This window comes from Aquila chrysaetos, chromosome W (assembly GCF_900496995.4).
Source record: "Aquila chrysaetos chrysaetos chromosome W, bAquChr1.4, whole genome shotgun sequence".
Lineage (NCBI taxonomy): Eukaryota > Metazoa > Chordata > Aves > Accipitriformes > Accipitridae > Aquila > Aquila chrysaetos.
Window position 1 is genome coordinate 11,455,465 of NC_054457.1, and position 21,175 is coordinate 11,476,639.

Sequence of the window (21,175 nt, forward strand, 5' to 3'; positions counted from 1 at the left end):
CTTGTTGTTGCTCAGGGCCCCATTTAAAACCATTCTTCTTCCGGGTCACTTGATAGAGAGGGCTTACAATCAGACTGTAATTTGGAATATGCATTCTCCAAAAACCCACAACACCTAAGAAAGCCTGTGTTTCCTTTTTATTAGTTGGTGGAGACATAGCTGCTATTTTGTTGATCACATCCATTGGGATCTGACGACGTCCATCTTGCCATTTTACTCCTAAGAACTGGATCTCCTGTGCAGGTCCCTTGACCTTACTTTCTTTTATGGCAAAACCGGCTTTCAAAAGGATTTGGATTATTTTCTTCCCTTTCTCAAAGACTTCTTCTGCTGTGTTGCCCCATACAATGATGTCATCAATGTATTGCAGGTGTTCCAGAGCTTCACCTTTTTCCATGGTTGTCCACTTGCTTGATTGACATATAACATCTTCCTTAAAGGGGTACCTTTCCTTCACACTTGACAGGAGTCGCCTCCAGAGGCTGATGGCTTGTGTTCCTCTTCCTATTGCTTTGTCAATGCCACCTTCCCTGGCAAGCAATCCCAACTGCTTGGCTTCCCTACCTTCTAATTCCAAGCTATTAGCCCCATTGTCCCAGCATCGGAGCAGCCAGGTGATAATATGCTCACCTATATGGCGGCCAAAATCTTTTCGCATATCCCGCAGCTCACTCAAGGATAGGGACCGGGTTATTACCTCTGGTTCTGCTTCCTCCTGTTCCCGTGAAGATCCTGGTTCACCTTCATCCTTTGCTAAGCGAGCTGATTTTTTTGCATATTTCTTTTTCTGTACGGGGGCAACTGATACTGGTGCAGGTTGATCCGCTGGTTCAGTTGCAGTATCGCTCGCCGGGTTTTGGATAACTGCAGCTTCTGTCGCCAAGGTTTGGGTAGCAGCTGTGCTCGTTGCTGTGGCTGGAGGGGCTGCAGTGCCTGTTGCTGAGGTTTGGGTAGCCACAGTTCTCGTTGCCGGGGCTGGAGGGGTCGCGGTGCCTGTCACCAAGGTCTGGGTGGCCGCAATGCTCGTCGCCGGGGCTGGAGGGGCCGCAGCGCCCATTGCCGGGCTTTGGGTGACCGCAGTGCTCATCGTTTTGTTGTTAGGTCCAGAGACCTTCTCTTCCCCTTGAGGGTGCTGAGTTGTGTCGAACAGGGCTTGATAGGCATGGGCCAGGCCCCAGCACGTTGCAGTGATTTGTATCTCTCTGGAGCTGCTGGGGTGACAGCATACCTTTTCCAAATATTTTACTAGTTCTTCTGGATTCTGCACTTGTTCAGGGGTGATTTTCCAAAACATTGGAGGTGCCCACTTTTCTAGGTACTTGCCCATACTACCCCACACACCCTGCCACTCATAATTATCCAGCCTCGGGGCAGGCCTCTGGGTGATCTTCTTAAATAGTTGTTTAACCTTAAACAAGAGCTGAACCACATTCAGGAGCATGCTAATTCCCAGCAGTAGGGCTAGGACCGTGCTGGTCTCAACATCCCAAGAGTATTCAAATTTTTCAAAATTCTCAAACACCATTGTAACTGGACTGAAGGAGAAAGGAGAGGGGAAGTACCCCACCCATAGACTGGTTTTCCAAGGAGGAAAGGTAAATGGTATAATTATTAATAGTTTCCCACAGATGGCTCCCGCAGTATAAAGGTGACAATGCTGAGTGCAAATACCGGATTAATTCCACAACTGATGACTTTATCATACCATAAACCAGTGTTATACAATAAATCAAAGCAAAAACCTTAATCCACCTCCCACGGATGATAAGCAGCAGAAGAGGGACTACATGCAGCAAGCGAGGTGATACATAACAGAACTTTAAAAACCAGAGCAACAACTCTAAGAACACATAAATCAACATAATGACCAGCGACTATTAGACCAATATAATGAATGCTTATAACAAATTTGTTTTAACGAGCTCTGGTCAGGTTTGTCATTATCTCAACCCTTCGTGCCCCACGTTGGGCACCAAAATGGACTGTCGTGGTTTAACCCCAGCCAGCAACTAAGCACCACGCAGCCGCTCACTCACTCCCCCCACCCACCCAGTGGGATGGGGGAGAAAATCGGGAAAAGAAGTAAAACTCTTGGGTTGAGATAAGAACGGTTTAATAGAACAGAAAGGAAGAAACTAATAATGATAATGATAACACTAATAAAATGACAACAGCAATAATGAAAGGATTGGAATGTACAAATGATGCGCAGTGCAATTGCTCACCACCCGCCGACCGGCACCCCGCTAGTCCCTGAGCGGCGATTCCCCGCCCCCACTTCCCAGTTCCTATACTAGATGGGACGTCACATGGTATGGAATACCCTGTTGGCCAGTTTGGGTCAGGTGCCCTGGCTGTGTCCTGTGCCAACTTCTTGTGCCCCTCCAGCTTTCTCGCTGGCTGGGCATGAGAAGCTGAAAAATCCTTGACATTAGTCTAAACACTACTTAGCAACAACTGAAAACATCAGTGTTATCAACATTCTTCACATAGTGAACTGAAAACTTGGCACCATACCAGCTACTAGGAAGACAGCTAACTCTATCCCAGCTGAAACTAGGACACGGATGCATCCTAAAGAATTGAAATAAATTTAGTGGGGATCCCCTGACAAAAGATAAAACGTTATTGTAATCAGTGGTGGCCACAATACCGATTAGAGGATGGTGAGAAGTGGCCAGAAAATGGAACTTTGAAATATAATACCATATTACAATTAATGTTTTTTTGTCATAGGACTGAAAAATGGGATGAGGTACCTTATGTTCATTTATTCTTTACTTTGAGGAATCATTGGAATGTTCAAAAAAAAATGTGACTTAGTAGATTCTAAATGTCAAATTGGTATATATGCATTAAAAAAAAAAAAAAGAGGAAAAGGAACTAAATCTTGTTGTACTGAACGTGGGAGTGGAAAATCTGAGACTGGATGTCCTGGTTTCAGCTGGGATAGAGTTAATTGTCTTCCTAGTAGCTGGTACAGTGCTATGTTTTTGAGTTAGGTATGAGAAGAATGTTGATAACACTGATGTTTTCAGCTGTTGCTAAGTAATGTTTAGACTAAGTCAAGGATTTTTCAGCTTCTCATGCCCAGCCAGCAAGAAGGCTGGAGGGGCACAAGAAGTTGGGAGGGGACACAGCCAGGGCAGCTGACCCAAAGTGGCCAACGGGGTATTCCATACCATGTGATGTCACATCTAGTATATAAACTGGGGGGAGTGGGGGCGGGGGGGATCGCTGCTCAGGGACTAACTGGGCGTCAGTCAGCGGGTGGTGAGCAATTGCATTGTGCATCACTTGCATATTCCAATCCTTTTATTGTTACTATTGTCATTTTATTAGTGTTATCATTATCATTATTAGTTTCTTCTTTTCTGTTCTATTAAACTGTTCTTATCTCAGCCCACGAGTTTTACTTCATTTCTCGATTCTCTCCCCCATCCCACTGGGTGGGGGGGAAGGGAAGTGAGTGAGTGGCTGCATGGTGCTTAGTTGCTGGCTGGGGTTAAACCATGACACTGGAGAAAATGAAGAAGATGTACAATTACTAGTATGTCCCCCTAGGAATTCAGAGGCAAATAGTTCGAGTGATGAAGAAAGTGATAATACGAGTCCAGTCTCAGGAAGAACAAGACAACAGAAACCTATAGTGCAGGCTCCCCTTAGACAAGCAGTGGGACCAGAAGGAACACCAGTATATCTACATGTACCATTTGCCACCTCTGATTTATTAAATTGGAAAAAGGTAGTTGGATCATATAGAAGCAATCCTGAAGGGATGCATAGTATCCAAATTATATGAAGTGTAATTAAGTGTAATTATATCAGGTGTCCTGGTTTCGGGTGGGATAGAGGTAGTTTTCTTTCTAGTAGCTGGTATTGTTGTCCCAAAAGTGGGATTGTTTACCTGGTGTGCGAGACACCAATATACACACAGAGCAGAGGTATTTTATTCCAATTCATGTTTGCGCAAAGATGAGGGCTAGGTGGTATTCCACAAAGCTAGCACACCTTATACCTAAACAGGAAAGCAATTTATACAGTTTAGAGTTACATATTTAGTTTCCAAAGTTCTTCCCCCAAACTATTATTGGTAGTTGCTTATCTACCATAATTTCTATTGGGCTAAAGTTTTCCCCACTTCAAATTAAAGGTACAGTGTTCTTTTATTCTACATCTGTGGAGTGATTGCTAGAAGTGACTTATTGACATGTTGCCCCCCCCCCCCCCCCCCCGAGGGAAGGTAAACCTCCAGGGTGGAATGCAGTGGACATGTAAGGAATTGGTTCCATAATAATTCCCTAAGCAACATAGCCTGCAACCTTAGATGTTAGCAACATCAAGGAAGCTTGGTGTGCTGAACCTAAGAGAAGTAACATGGAGGGTGGAGCTACCATTAGTAGCACTAATACTGCATGGAGCATGAACTTTGACACCTTTTGGCACTTTTGCTCAGCAGGCAGGCTGTGTGCTCTGGCATACTGGCATTGTTGTTGCACCAGCATTACTCTGAGCTTCCTCTATTTGGCCATACTTGCAAGTTCAGCAGCTAAAACAGTGGGACTTCAAGCTGCAATCTAGGGAAACCCCTGCATTTACTCTGTAGTTGTTTAATCTGGGAGCAGTAGCTCTCTTGAAACTGTTAATACCTCTGCAAGAATTTAGGTGAACAGAGCAAGTATTAGAAATACAGGTTTCCATATAAAATCAGTGCCATGCACAGTCCTGTAGAGTTCTTTTAACTTTTCTTTCCTTTTTTTCTACTGTGACTGCTCTTTGGTGGAGCATGGGCTAACAGTCTTCAGAACTAGCGTGAGATGGAAGAAACTCCCCAGAAGGAAATTATGGATTAATTTACCCATGTTGAAAAAATTTCCTCCCAATATCCATGAGGAAGCGCTTGGTTTCTGTGAGAGAAAACTCCTTGCAAAACTTGACCATGTGTTAAAGGAGAGCTAATGGGAAGATCACGAGTGCATTTGATTCCCTGGAACTAGTGGGAGGAAGGGGAGAGAGAGTATTGAAACATTTCCAGACTACCTCCATGAAGACCTTTTTTCCTACGCTTGATGCCAGGTTCTCACAAGAGCCTTCATTTTGAAATGGGATTGTTTCCCTGGAGGGTAGCTTGATAGAAGTCGGGTGTTTTGGGTTTGTGGTTGTGGGGTTTTGTTTGTTTTTTAATTTAAAATGTAATATTAAAAGACAAAGAAGCAAATTATCTGCCTTGGTGCTGATGGTACATCAAAGATTGCAAAGCCCAGGCGCTCTCTTACTGTGAAGAGGATGATTTATAGAAAATTGCAGGCAGAACATGTGCATGTTCCGGCAGCTGTAAAGACAATCCCTCCTTAAATTCGTTAAATCCAACAGTGCTCCTTCTGCCCAGAAATTATTCTTCCTCCTATTTCTTACAACCCTTTGTTGAAGGGAGAGGGGAAGGACAGAAAGGGAAGGAGGGATAAGAATTTGTTCCTGTTTAGTAATCAACTTGTATGGCTCAAAGAAAGATTTAATGGGAGAGACCCTGTTTATGTGCTTTGTACTCGCTACAATTTGGTCTGTAACTGAGCTGGGATAGTTTTAATGTACCCGATCTCTTCTGTGGCCAATAAAATCTGGGCTCCTTTAAGATTATCTCAGCTTCACCACTCAGATAAAACTTCCTCAGACCAGAGGAGGGATCTTCCCCTTCACTGTGACAGAAGCTTTATGGTTCTAATCTCTCTTCCATCGATATAAATTGCAGTGCTTGAGGGCTCAAGAAATCCCAGCAATATTCCAATACTAGTCATGCCCTTGTGCTCAAATTGTTTTTTTCCTCACTCCCATACATTGTTTTGGTGAGTATGCATATAACCCCTAATCTCCTCCCCCCACACACATGCTCTCCAGTGCTAGATGTAAAATTGGAAAGAATTTGATGCTGCTGTAGGAAGAAGTGTGTGTGTGTGTGTGTGTGTGTGTGAAGATGTGCAAAAGAGGTACCTCAGGACAATGATTATTATTAATGCAAGCAACACAATAAGAATTCAGACTACAGCAGCTTTGTCTTTGCTTTTTTACCTCCATCACAATGGCACCATTTCATTATGAACCTTGATTGTTACTTTCCACGGTTTTAAATGATCAGTCACAAAAGTGCAGAAACTTGGGGTTGGAAGGCCTGTTGTTTTAAATAGGATTACTTATTGTATTTTGCAGCCAAAACATTTCACAAATCTAGGAAATATTTTTGGTGCTTGGTAGTATTCTTCTACATGCTTATGAGACAAAAAATTAGAGATGACCCTGTCTTTATTTCTGGGAGAAGACTTCAAAATACATGCCAGAAATGGACACTTTGAGTTTCTTTTCTCTGCATCAAATGTAAGTTGGAAGGGGAATTTGAAACTGGCCACATGGTGGATCTGGTTTTATATTTTGCAACCTCCAGCACCCATTATGCCTCCACCCCATTTTATAGGGTAAAAAAACTTGCTTATGGAAGATTAGCTTCTATATGGATGTGTCTGAGGGATCACCTCAGGGGCAGATCTGCAAGCAGAAACCATTTTTTGCCATGGCTGGAAGAGCTATGACCTAGCATAGTGCTCCTCCAGAGCAGCTCCCCCAGCACTGCAGGAGCTGCTGAGCGCCCCTGTACAGGAAGCTTTGAGAATGCAACAGCTTGGAAAAGGTTCTTTAGATCTTTCCCCCTTTCTTCTCCTTCCTGGCCTGTGAGTGACTCAGTGCCCCAAACCTTAACTTTTTGTTACCATCTTCCTCCTTTTAATCTCCTTCATTTTCAACACCTCCCATCTCCACCATCTTCTCTTACATCTGTTCTGCCTCATCGATCTCTTCCTTGTTTTCTTCTTTCTTCCCTCCTTTCCCATCTCTTTCCTCCTTTTTATTCTTGCTCTTTCCTCTTCTGTTTTCTTTCTTTTTCCTCCTCTTCCCCTACACGTTGTTGTTGTTAGAAAGGATCTTTGCACCCCCTGGTGCTCTTGCATTTTGTGTGGTAGGAGAGGAGATTGTCTTATTTCTCTTCCCCTGGTAGATCATTATTCAGAAAAACAGAATGTGAGAGAGACACGGATATCTCAGGTCATCCGCAGCAAACCAGTGAAAGAAGCGGGGGGGGGGGGGGGGGGGGAATCAGGGAAAAGATGGCGATCCTCCATTGCCTGCCAAGGAGCACGAGACTCACAAAGCAACTTCCACAGCAATAACAAGAAGAGCTAGGCAGAGAGAAGGAGGTGGCAGTGGCGTCGGGACGCTCCTGTAAGTTTTTGCAAGCAAAACCCATCTCTGGTTTGGCATGAGAGAGATTCTTTCATTCGCGTGTGCGTGTGTGTATGCCGTTTTTTCCACCATGTTTCTGTGAAATCCATTCATTCGGCCAGGGGAGGAAAGAGGAAGAAAGTGGAAAAAAAAAAAAAAGGCAAAAAAAAAAGTGGCGTGTTTTAAGAGAGAAGTCTCTTGCATGAAGGAGGAGGTGCTGGTAGTGGGAGGAGGAAAGCGGTTAATTAATTTTTGTAGGGGGATATGGAGAGATAAGTAAGATACGAGCAGAGCTTTTGGGGAGGGGGTGTTTGGGCGCGCTCCTGTGTGTGTGCGCGCGTGTGCGCGCGCGCGTCTGGATGGTGCTGTGTGTGTGAACTTGGATCATGGGAGAGCCACAGAGGAGAGAAAAGCTCCGTGATGGCACGACTCAGGCAATCGGGTGACCTTCTTTCTGTTTTTGTCCCGTTCCCCCCCACCTTCCCCTTTTGCAAAGCTGGTCCCTCACACAGATATTTATGCTCCCCCCCCCCGCTCTCCTGACATTGGGATGTGAGGGCTTCTAGCTCCGTCTTGGGTGTGCGGGGGGGGGGCAGTGGTTTCTTTGAAGGACGTTGTTTGGAGGAGGACGACACCGTTCAGCTGGGGAGCAGAAGCCATTACACACGCTTTTGCTCCCTTTTCGTGAAAGAAAGGAAGGGAAGAAAGGAAGAAGCCCACTTCTCGTTCGGTCCCCTGATGTCTCTAAGTAATCCAAGGAAAGAGTATTCTCCCGCGCCTTTCTCCATCACCCGGAGCAGCTTTGTCTCTGTCTCTCTCCCTCTTTCAATTTTTTTATCTCCCTGTCCTCCATTTGTAAGCTGTTTGCTTTGGTTTCGGTTTAGACTCCACAACACAAAGCTTCTCTCCCATACACGCATGCATTCTACGGTCTTTTTATGTCTTTTGGAGTAAACTCACTCCTCCCCCCCCCCCCTTCTTAACATTGTGGTTTCTATCCTACACACAGATCATCCTGGAGTTCTATAGATGTGATCTGTTAAGATTCCCCCCCCCCCCGGCCGCCGCCAAGGGGCGGGGGGGCTTTGCATTCGTTTTCTAAATGTTTGGAAAAAGAAAGACCTTCAAGTTTGAGTGCTTTCTACTGCTACTTTTGTGTGACTCTGTGTGTGTGTGTCATGAAGCTGCTTGCATGTATAAGAGGAAGTGACTAATTTGGCAGAGAGCTGTGATCTGAGTCAGGTAAGCCATGTCATGTTCTCTAGCTCCACCAGAAAATGGAGGAGAGCAAGCGGGCTTCCAGTAGACAAAGCTGAGGTGGGAAGTGCTCCTAATGTTATGGATCTCTCAATTTTTAAATATTTTTTTTAAGCTTTTCTGGCACTCCCCCCCCCCCCCCCCCCCCCCCCCCCCCCCCCCGGATTTCTAAAGTTTTTCAATGTACAAGACTGTGATGGGTATTCTTTCTGATTTCATGCTATCAGGAAATGAGAACTGGAGGAAATTGCCTGGATTGTCCTTCACATAGAGGAAAAACTTTTATTTTGTTGTTTTTAACTCTTATGCTTTCACGTTGAGGTCACTTTTCTATATATTTTTCTTTGGTTAAAGTCAATAGGATTTAAGGGTTTGATCAGTTAGCTAAAGAAATAGCATGTGTGTGTAGTACATATAATATTAGGAGGCAAGTGCTTGTAGCCTGAGGCTGCTCAGGTTCTTCCAGAGAACATAATGAAATCTCATTCTTTCTATGTGGTGACGATGGCCTGAGTTTTGGCATTTTACCTTCTGATGCTTAAAAGCATTCTGTTTTTCTGGATGTACTTTAATATGGAACGTTTTCTTTCACTCACTAGGTTGCATATTTATAATACTGGAAAGCTTTCAGGAAGCTTCTCAGTACCATAAAATGCCCAGTTCCTTGGGGGTGGGGGATGGGAACTTTCATGGTGCTCTTTTTTGGTGTCTTACAATATGCTTTTTTGAAAAGCATAACAAGGATGTTGCTGGAAGCTTTTATGTCATGGCATTTGAACAGGAAGTCTTTTTTTTTTTTTTTTTTTTTTTAAACCTACCTTTTCATCTGGAATAGTTTAGGGTGGTCTCACATGTGGCTTTACTTTTTTTCTCACCAACATCAATTTGCACATTGGTTTCATAGTAGATACGGTTCCTCAAAATTTCAAATTAAATGAGTTACTGTCTGAGTATCTTAAAGTGCAACTCCATGGGGAAAGTATCAGATGGAATACTCAGAAGAGCTCAAGAGGAAATGTGAAATATAGATTGTATGTATGGTAGAAATGATAGGATGAGAGACCAGCGAATGAATACAAGTAAACATGCTTCCATGCATGCACCAAGAATAGAAAGTTGGTAGTGGTTAGTGATGAACTTTAGAATTCCAGCTGCTGCAAGGTGAAATTAATGCTATTTTTATTTTGTCTAGGAAGAAATTGTTCTGTATATAATATAACATACTTTGAAATAAAGTCCTTTGTGAGGTGGGCCGTGGAACATACAATTTCATATATATTTAATGTTACACTGTGACTGAGTGAAGAGGGGAAAAATTAACTGTTTTTTCCTGATGTGATGGTGATGGATGCGATTTGCCAATCTTAGTATGGGCCTAAATCAGCACCCATTGAAGGAAATTAAAAGTTCCTCACTGAACTGTGTTGGTTTGGGTCAGTTTCTAAATGCCCATCCTCTCTGTTATGTATAGAGTATTCTTAGATATTTATTTATTGTTAATTGCCTCATATTTTGAGAGATCAACTCAGTGCTAGCGCTATAACGTGATGTACAGATGCATTGCACTTGAACCTGAAATGTGCTATCCAAGAGCAAATGAGATTTAAGATTAAGATCTTTATGGGAGGGCCTATATATTCCTTGCACCTGGTGACAGACACCCTAGAAAACCAAAGGTCATCACAACAGATATAATGTTTGAGTTGTGGTGAATGTGGTTTCATTTCCATGAGGGTATTCCTCATTGTTCTCTAAAGAGATTTCAGTCTCAGTCTCATAATTTCTGCTAATGATGTTGCTTGCTGTAATTATATCATGACTGAAATTGAAGTTTACCTTGCTGTCAGAAGACTAGCTAAGAGACTTTTTTTTTTTTTTTTTTTAATTTTACAAACCAGTGAGCTAAAGGAACTTTGGAAAGATGGTATTGAAAAATGCTAGTCACCATTAGCTCATGAATTTTGCAATTGGACATTAATTTTTTTGGTTCAAACCAATGGTTTGTAATAGCTTTTGATTTGTGGACATTCAGAAGCTTTCCACAGTGCTAGCCCTTTTAGAAACTCTGCATTCATAATTTATTCTATAGTATATGAACTTGAATTTCTTGATTACCTTTTTTAGGCCCATTAGAAATAGTCCACAGATCACCACTTAAAAACAGTATTTTAAACAACTGATTTTCTTATATGTTATCATTAGACTTGTAATTAATTACATTGTTGAGAAATGTTGGATTTAAAAATAGAATAGAATAGAATCATTAAGTTTGGAAAAGACCTCTGAGATCATCAAGTCCAACCATCAACCCAACACCACCATCCCCACTAAACCATGTCCTGAAAAGGACGCACTTAGCGTTTATTTCTTCTATCAATTTGAAATTATGTTTTGATATATGGGGGAAAGTAAAAAATGTTGTGTATGGGCGATTAGGATATGAAGAATGCGAGTACATAATTGGATGATGGATGGAAAGTAGAGCTACTGCAAGCAGAAGTATTGGGGGTTGTTTGGGGTTTTTTTGAATGATTATTATAATTCACTAAAGATAGAACTAAATTTAACAGTGTTGTGGCCTTTGACTTAAAGGAAGATTGATGGTTGGAAGCCATGAGTGGATTGTAAAAGAGCTAGCTAAGAAACATTGGATGCGAATTTTAACATCTGTCAGATGTCCAAACATTTATGTAGAGTACATTTGGCTGTAAAGAATGGAAAAGTTGAATTTTTAGGCTTACAAAGGAAACTGGAAGCACTACAATTTTATTTTAGTACAAGATACAGTTTGAGGAAGGTTACTTAAAAAAAACCCCAGATATTTCTTAAAGTTTGGAACTCCCAGGAACAAGTATAAATACTCTATTCCTCTGATGGTTTTTGGTTTTGTCCTGGTTTCAGCTGGGATAGAGTTAATTGTCTTCCTAGTAGCTGGTACAGTGCTATGTTTTTGAGTTAGGTATGAGAAGAATGTTGATAACACTGATGTTTTCAGCTGTTGCTAAGTAATGTTTAGACTAAGTCAAGGATCTTTCAGCTTCTCATGCCCAGCCAGCAAGAAGGCTGGAGGGGCACAAGAAGTTGGGAGGGGACACAGCCAGGGCAGCTGACCCAAAGTGGCCAACGGGGTATTCCATACCATGTGATGTCACATCTAGTATATAAACTGGGGGGAGTGGGGGGGGGGGGGATCGCTGCTCAGGGACTAACTGGGTGTCGGTCAGCGGGTGGTGAGCAATTGCATTGTGCATCACTTGCATATTCCAATCCTTTTATTGTTACTATTGTCATTTTATTAGTGTTATCATTATCATTATTAGCAGCTTCTTTTCTCTTCTGTTAAACTGTTCTTATCTCAACCCATGAGTTTTACTTTTTTTTTCCGATTCTCTCCCCCATCCCACTGGGTGTGGGAGGAGTGAGTGAGTGGCTGCATGGTGCTTAGTTGCTGGCTGGGGTTAAACTATGACAGGTTTACAAATAAAACTTGTAGGATTACAATATTAGTTGAGATTGTTCTAATTTGCAGTAACATTCTCTGCGTGTTCTTGGCAGATAACCTCAAATAAGCAAAACACTGCTTTATAGTATGAAACTGTGGGGGAAAAGGACAAATCTGTGAAATTGGTGAATAGCTATGTAATATTCATTAGCTAGCTTTGTGCTATTATGAAACCATCACTAACCAAAATTACAGACAAAAAATATAGATGTATAATTTAAAAAAACCCTACCCACTGAAATATTGAAAAGAATCATTTGAAATATTGTAGAGGAAGGAGATCCTCTTCTGACAGATCAGGAACAGTCTACAAAGAATGTTAAGTTGTAAAATGTTTTTGTGTCTTATTTGGTTGTTCTAGATGTTGTTTTGTACTTACAGTGCATCATAGTGGGAAGTCATATAAATATTTTAACGGAAGATTCTCTCTATTGGACTGAAATAGTCCACTTTGTAAACTTGTTCCAGATAAAAACTGTTCTGCTAATGACAGAACTGAATGGTTTGTTTAACACTGTTGTGTTACCAGAAAAGCCAGTCGAAGAAACTCTCTAAGACTCAATTTTGGAGTTTTAGAAAGCAGTCATTCTTTATTGCAGCGCTGGATGCACGGGGGATATAGTTCCTCCTAGCATGCATACCGTTACCTACAGCAAGCAAAGCTTATATTGTTCTAATATATACATATTCATTACATTTCCCAGAATTGTCATACATATTCATGTTATTTCCCAGAAATTATTTACATAGTGCCCTTTTGGGCATGCGCTACTAAATGGGTCGGTGGTCTTTTGGGGTCTTCAAAACCCTCTGGTGGTCATTTTCTTGGTGTCCGCTAACTGAACTCTCCTTTAAGGCATGTGCAGTGCAGGTCATCCCCGCTGTTTATCTCTTCTTCCTAGTTAGCTGGCCCTGGTAGGTTTTAATCACAAAGCTCAGCAGAACTTGAGGCTTCTTATCTATTTGTGCATACTGTTAACAAACTTCAAGGTTTTCTTATATGTCACAAGTTTCAAAGTTGCTTAAGCAAGCACAAATTAAAATACAATGGAGTCTTCTAACTCCAGCCTTTACTCAAGGCATCAGTTGTGGGTTGGCCTTGGCTAAGGGCCAAACACCCACCCAACTGCTCACTCACTCCCCCTCCTCAGTGGGACAGGTACAGGGGGAGAATAGGATGAGAAGGCTTGTGAGTCAAGATAAAGACAAGGAGATTGCTTACCAATTACTGTCATGGGCAAAACAGAATCCACTTGGGGAAAATTAAGTTATTGCCAATTAAAATAGATTTGGGTAGTGAGAAACAAAAAGACATACATTAAAACAACACCTTTCCTCCCCCCCTTTCCCTTGCCTAGCTTCACTCCTTCACTCCAGACTCCTCTACTCCCCGTGAGCAATGCAGCGCAAGGGGGAGCATGGTCAGTACATAACATTTCCTCTCTGCTGTTCCTTCCCTTTTGCACTTTTCTCCTGCTCCAGTGTGGGTTCTCCATGGGCTGCAGTTCCTTCACAAAGTATCTATCTGTTCTGGCATGGATCCTCCATGGGCTGCAGTGAATATCTGCTCTAGTGCCAGGGAGATGACTCCTCTTCCTTCTCACACAGAGGTGCTACAAATTCTTTAATCAAGAATGTGGTGTGATGCTGCTGGCAGATGCAGTTAACATTATAAACAGTTGAATGTCAGCATAGTACTCCTCCAAGCTTGTTGACTGTTGAAAATAAAATGTTCCAAAAGACCTAGGAGAACAAGAAAAGAGATAAAATAGCACGGTTTTATGCAAGCACTGAAAGAAGAAAAGGGGGAGGAAGTGAGATGATTATCATAAGTTGAGCTATCTTGTTAGTTGTAGTGAAAAGGCTTTAATAGAAGTTTCTGAATGAGGGGATTTGATTTATAAGAATAATTCAGTCTTCATTTATGTCCTGAGCTTTGGAAGTATTATTCTGCCTGTTAAGCTTGTGTTTAAGAAGCTGAATACATGAGTAAATAGAGTCAACTGAGATTATTTTGGGTTTTGTACTGTTTTTGTTTTTTTAACTTTAGAAGCAGTAGCAAAGACACCAAGTCTGCTACTCGTGTCCTTAGTTTTATGAACCTATCCCAGATGTCGCAGTACAAACTCAACTCTGAAGGGGTTTGAAAGAGGGGTTTTGAGATGGAGAAAGGAGAATCTTTGTTTCCAGTTTAATCTATTTGAAACACTTAGGCTTATAAGTGATATTATTTTTTTTGTGTTATCTTTATCAAGAATGCTTTATTGTTTGTACAGTAGCTTGTTCAACTTGAGATAGTAGTGTCTAATTATTGCAGTATCCTTTAAAATATTCTTGCCTAATGCCATGGTTTAACCCCAGCCAGCAACTAAGCACCACGCAGTCACTCACTCACTCCTCCCACACCCAGTGGGATGGGGGAGAGAATCGGGAAAAGAAGTAAAACTTGTGGGTTGAGATAAGAATGGTTTAATAGAACAGAAAGGAAGAAACTAATAATGATAACACTAATAAAATGACAATAGTAACAATAAAAGGATTGGAATATGCAAGTGATGCACAATGCAATTGCTCACCACCCGCTGACCGACACCCAGTTAGTCCCCCCAGTTAGTCCCCGAGCAGCGATCCCCCCCACCCCCACTCCCCCCAGTTTATATACTAGACGTGACATCACATGGTATGGAATACCCCGTTGGCCACTTTGGGTCAGCTGCCCTGGCTGTGTCCCCTCCCAACTTCTTGTGCCCCTCCAGCCTTCTTGCTGGCTGGGCATGAGAAGCTGAAAGATCCTTGACTTAGTCTAAACATTACTTAGCAACAGCTGAAAACATCAGTGTTATCAACATTCTTCTCATACCTAACTCAAAAACATAGCACTGTACCAGCTACTAGGAAGACAATTAACTCTATCCCAGCTGAAACCAGGATACCTAATCACTTATTGAAGAAACTTTAAGTAATGTTTTGGGAAAAAAAAAAAAAAGTTTCCTCCCACCATGGGAGGTCATGTTTTCTCTGTAGACATTTTTGAGATGTGATGGTTAACTGAACATCAGTCCAAGATACAGCAATAAAAGCCATGCCTTCTGTTTCCCTTTGATCTAGAAACCTCTTCATTCTTGAGTAGTCTTCATGATGTAATCATGGACAGTTGGTTTCTAGAAGAAATATATTAAGTGATGGACTGGGGCTAAAAGTTTATTCTGTGAAGAGGAGGGAAACGTCTTTCCAGGAAAACAAGCAGTTTGTGTCACCATTAGTAGAAATAGAAAATAGGCCAAACTCTTCAGCAAAAAGAAGACTTAGGATAAGGCATGCCATAATTACATGTAGTGGAAACTTGCTGTTAATAGAGTGATTGCATGGGATAGAGAGGCAGGAGAACGATTTTGCAAGAGAAAACAAAGCAGATATTACAAAGAATGATAAAGACAGACAGAATTCAATGTACTCCTGATAATATGAAAGAGAAGATTTTTGTATTGAAAGATACTGAAAATGGAATCTCGTGTTAATTGTTTCCATGGTCTTGTGGACAATAGGGTAGGGGCTTCATTGCACTGGTTCAATGAGCAAGGTCTTTACTGATGATAATAGTTCTTAGGGTTCAAGTAGTTTTACTTTGGGATGATACCAGTAATCATGGGAAGAAAGCATAATAGGGTAGTAGTGCTTGCTGGGAAGTAGATGGGTCATACTGCTGGAACACAATAAATCACACAATAAATCAGTTGCCATGATTAAAAATGTGTATTTGGGCCTCCTGTGATAAGTAACAACTATGTTTCTTCTGCAAATTGTTCCCTGATCTCTGATTGTTGGCAAAAGAAAGAGGAGGATGGGGGAAGGAGATAGTGAAAATGTATATTACAGCAGCAAGTACATGTTTTTTCTGTAGCTTATTAAATAAATGAAAATGCTGAGGGAAGGCTGTATTATGTGCTTGTAGATTCAGGTCAAGAGTGAGTGCTGTTTGACATGCAGGGTGGTGTATTTACCTTTTAATTACTTGAAAGATGGTTGGTCTGTTGAAGATTTTAATTTAATGTCAAGCTGGGAAAGGAATCATTAATAACAGGCTCACTGCAGTCTGGATGCCATTTCAGTCTGTCAATGAAGCTAAAGAAAAAGCAAGTGTGTTTTCTTTTCTGCCTTCTTCCTCTTGTTAATTTAATTCCATATTTTCTAACTCAGATTAGGCAGAAGTTCTAGAGTGACTGGTAAAGTTGATTAACTCACTTGGTGGTTGGCTAACAGTTTCTTCCTTCTTTATTTATTTAAACAAAGTGGATGTTCCAGTCCAGGCTAGACTTGTGAGACTGCTTAGAGTGATGATCTTGTGGTCTATGCTGTATCAGATATGGATGTTTCTCTATCGTTTCCAAAGATGACTTGTGTTGTGTTGGGCAGATTGCTTCTCTCCAGAACTTAGAGTGACCTCTGAATATTTATTTAAACTTAAATTTGAATTCTTCAGGTCCTTTCAGATTCAGCTGGAATTGTGGCTCTGTTCATAATTGGGTTTTAAGGGTCTCTGACCAACCACCTAAGAGACTAAAGAGGTAGTGGTCACCTTCGGAAATCTTGCTCTTAATTTGTTGCATTCCCTGTGCTCCCCAGCAGTAAAATAGGCATATTATAGGATTTCAGAGTGATATTGGCAATTAAGGCCATGGTGCTGGATTCTACTGCTTTGTGTGTTGAAATATAAAAGAAGGTGGGGGGGAAACCCCAACCCTTCAGAGTGTGGTTCTGGTTAGTGAGAGTGGCAGATCTGGTCCATTGTTTGCAGAGTACCTGGAGATCTGGGAATGGAGAAAACTGTCACAATATCCACATAGTTTAGTTGGTAATGCAGTAAAGTCTAGGAGGGAAATAACCATAAAGAGTGTCTCATCCTACTGGGATCTATTTTCATGTGTGTTGTATGATGAGCAATAGTTGGAAAATAAATAAATGGCAATATAAATACATAAGAGAGAACCTAGGCAAGACAAACTAATTAGAAACTCCTGTCTCGCATTCTAGTTTTTTCCTTGCTTTTCTACATTTGGGTGGCTTTGGCTATAGGGTATATAACTTTGAGTTCTGATGTGCTCTGAAATCCATTCTTCTATTATATCCAGTTAAAGAACTTGACAAGTGTAAAAATGTTAATGAAGGGCTGACAGAAAATTGAGAGTAGCCAGACAGCTCTCAGTCTAGTTAATTAGCTTTCAACTGCTGAAGTGTTACTATCCTCTCATACAGTTGTAAAAGCCAGAACTTGCAACAGTGCAAGAAAAGGTTTGAGTTCTTGGCCAGAAGTGCATCTCAGAAGTTAAATTAATGTAATTTGAAGTCAGTATGGATCAATTCCTTTTGATCTATTGACCTTTTATCTTTGGTGGGAGAAGTAGAGTAGGGAGACAGAATGTTGCCTTTCAGGTGATATAGCGGTTAAGTTTCTTTGCCTGTGATCAAGCATAGGGTGTAAAACATCTATGTCCAATAGTACAGTGACCTAAGGAGAGTAGGACTTTATCAGACCTTGAGGAAGTAAACGTAAGGGAAAGCCATTTTGTGAATCTGATGCCTCTTAGCTCATGGATTGTTGGAATCGTGTATTTAACCCTTCAAAAGTGGTAGCTATCTACATAAGCTATTAGTTTCCTGGGCCTCATTATGTTAGGTCAAGAAGAAGCTGTTGTTTCTCAAGAGCACGAGGGTTCTGCCATCAGAGCCACTGCTCTCACATAAGACACTTTGGATTCTCTTACTCTAAGGGCATAACCTTATTACTCAGTAGAGATGCTGAAAGTGTGAACCAATATATTTGAGTCTCCCAGCTGCATGAATAAACCTCAATTATTTTAAAATAATCAGATTACAGAGGTGATAATGTACTACAATGAATTTTCCATTTCACACCCTCTCTGTAAATTTTCTGCATCACTTCCACCCTGGAGGGCAGATACAAAATTTTCCATGTGCTATGCTTCCAAGGAATCATGTTAAAACTGTTGATGTCATAACCAGAAAAATGTCATTCAAGAAAAGCTTTGAGTCAGAAGTTGCTTGGTGTAGGATGTTGGTCAAACATTGGAAGAGGTTGCCCAGAGAGGTTGTGGAGTCTTCATCTTTGGAGATATTCAAAATCTGACTGGACATGGCCCTGAGCAACCTGCTTTAGCTGACCCTGCTTTGAATAGAGGGGTTGGACTAGATGATCTCCAGAGATCACTTCCAACCTCAACCATTCTATGATTCTATGACAGGTAGATTGACCAAACCTTGCACGTGGTGTTTTCTTGCAAATGAATATGAAATGCTGGTTGTCCTCCGTGATTCTTCAGTGCTTCCATAAGTTCACCAATATCACTGCAGTGGTTTATGTGAGTATAATTTACTTGCTGGTGTTCTGGTTGTATCTGTTTATTTTAAGAATTCATGTCTACTTAGGTTTGCTACTGTACTGTAAGATCAGATGAGCTGTTAAGATCTCAAGGGGGTGAACAATCTATTTTTAATGTGTTTGAAGGATAGATGATGTTACATATAGTGATTTTTTTCTGTCTCTTGGCAGTGAAGTCCAGTCATATGATGAGGTAGTAACTTAGATGGGATGTTAACGTTTTCTTAGAGTAGGGTATGTTTTTTAAGATGGATGGAGGTAAAATGCCACGCTGTCTATTTCTATACTTGCTACCTCGACATGGAGCAGACTAATCCTCTTTACAGGTGAAATAAGCAGCCTGCTTATGGGCTAACGACAATGCCTGCTGATCTGTTCACATCCAAATGGGACAGAAATTCATGTCCAAGTGATGTTTCTAATAATGGTTAAATTAAAAAAGGATATATTTTTTTCTTGAAATTGCCTAAGGGATGCCAAGAGGTTGATTTGTGACCTCTTTTCATGTCAGAACTTAGCCGTGTGGGTGTTGTGGTTTAGGTCAGGACAGACTAAATGCATGCATTAATTTCCACTCAACAATTGGGTCTGTGTGAAGGAGTTTGGATATTTATTGCCTTTGTGAAAGAATGATTAATAATGCAAAGAACACTTCAGAGCTACAGAAAAGTGGTTCTCTCTACTTCCCCTTTCCTTGCTGACAGGAGCAGCAATTGTCAGTAGGTGGAAAGAGCAGAGTGCTGAGCATGTTGGTTATGGCCGTATGAGCTTGTTCCCAAGTGTCACTGGAGGGCCTCCACAGTCAGGCATCCCTGAAGGTAGAGATGTGCTGCTCCCCTTCAGGTTGAGGTAGATGAGTTTTATGAGGTAGACAGCATCTTCCAGATCATCTGATTTTTATTGGTTGGTGGTCCACTCTGAGCTGTTGCTTGTTGATTGGTGTAACAAGTCATTGGGCAAATATTCTTGTATAAGTTTAATTTTCCTATTTCTGCCAATTATGCTTTTTTTTTTTCTTTTTCATAACCTATCTAATTGTGCTTAATTACATCTCTACCAACTAGAGAGAAACATACCAAAGGTCAAACTGTGAGCCTCTGACATTGGCCTATTTGAGGGATGTCAGCTCAGTAGGCCAACACAGCAGAGGAAACTGGATAGTAGTAGTGCTTTAATGCTTGTTTGAACATGTTTGAGATCCCAGCTCTGCAGAGATTAGGAGCTTTAGGATGAGGAAACCTCGTTTAACAAATGTGTGCTTGCAACAAACAGAACAGTGAATCCAGCACTGCTTTGGAGACGCTGCAGGGTAGCGGTAGCCATGAGGAACAGATTTTTATGATTTTTATTATTATTAGATTTTGTATGAATTGGCTTCCTATTTTCTTTGGAAGGCAGTGAAACTGCAACTTCTACAGGACTCTTCTTGCATTTCTGGGATTTTGTTTTGTGTGCAAGTGCATATGCTTTATTAAATTCTTACTGCCACTGTTAGGATCATAAACAAAGACTTTTTATTAGGTCAGATCTCAGCTACCATTGTATACTCTTGTTACCATAGTACATTTGGCAGATAATAAAGATAGGGGCCTGAAGCCCTTATCCTGCAAAAAATTATTTCTGTGAATAGTCCCTGTGATTTAATTTTGAGTTTTACTGCAATCAATCATGTGAGTAAACATTCAGAGGATCAGGTTCTTAGCTACATGGATTGATTATCTTGAAATTTTCAGTGAGGCATTTGGAAATAATCTTATGTATGAGATGTCCTTGGTTTTTAACAACTACCACTTGATGTAAGTGAGGTGCTAGTTTGTGGTTGTGTGAGGGCATGGTTGTAGTTCATTTGTAAGAGGCAACGGGTGCTAATGCACTAAATAATTCTTTCACTTCCAAATCTTTCGCTCTCCAAATCTGGAGAAATAAGTGTTCAGTCATGTGGAAGTCTCAAGCTTTGGATGAAGTTTCATTGTAGAGCCTTTTGGCTTTAGCATAGAAATAGTTTGCTCAAAAGCTGTGATCATTTAAGAGCATTGCACTGCAGTTGTGAAACAAAGAATAGTATGAAATTCCGCAAGTGATACTGCACAGACTTTATAATTATGTAACTACTAAGAAACCATATAAACATGTTGTGGTTGCTTCTGCTTTCTTCTTAGCAGGAATGTCCTATTATTTAGAATTTCTTTTTTTTCATATTTGGTTAAAGCTAATTTAACCATGGCACCAGTTTTTATGAACCAAATACTGTTACTGGAATGTCCAAATCTGCAGAGGAAGAGTTCATAAATAAACTTCCCAGGTGTTCTGTGAACTCTTTAAGTCTTAAAAATCCAGTGATTGGTCTTTTGTCAACTTGGTGGGAGACGGTGGTGATGGGTGCGGTTGCTTTTCCCCCAAGTTCAGGGACATCTTCTTATACTTGAAGCTTGGGAAGCTCTAGTATACTAGAACTTACTCTGTGACAGGCATCCAGAGCTGGACTTCCTAACCAGAACTCTTGCAATTTGCCTGTTTGGCAGGATTATAAAAGAATAATATTATAGTTCCCCTTGAATGAATCCTCATCTTAAATGCTATTCTGTGATAGCTCTGCAAAAGTATGACTGTCTTCATATGCTCTTAAGAGCTGAATGACTGGATTAAGCAACCCACAGGTGGTTTTTCCCCGTAACAATTTGGTGATGGGAAGAGGGAATGCATATAAACCATGTTTTGTCTATGAAGACTGTTCAGATCAGCAGTAACTTCAT

General features: G+C 41.1%; 1 protein-coding gene across 7 annotated transcripts in view; it reads left to right on the forward strand.

Annotated features, from left to right (window-relative positions):
• Window positions 1-6,690: 6,690 nt before the first annotated feature.
• The window catches only part of LOC121232836 (zinc finger protein 462-like), a 127,249-nt gene continuing 112,764 nt past the window's right edge, over window positions 6,691-21,175 (forward strand). For 3 of the 7 annotated variants that reach the window (XM_041121281.1, XM_041121282.1, XM_041121283.1), the window contains exons 1-2: window positions 7,118-7,266; window positions 18,286-18,402. The gene's annotated coding sequence lies outside the window, so the exon portion shown is untranslated. Of the gene's footprint in view, window positions 7,267-18,285; window positions 18,403-21,175 lie in introns of all 7 variants that reach the window. The other 4 variants (XM_041121280.1, XM_041121285.1, XM_041121286.1 and 1 more) reach the window with 2 other exon arrangements.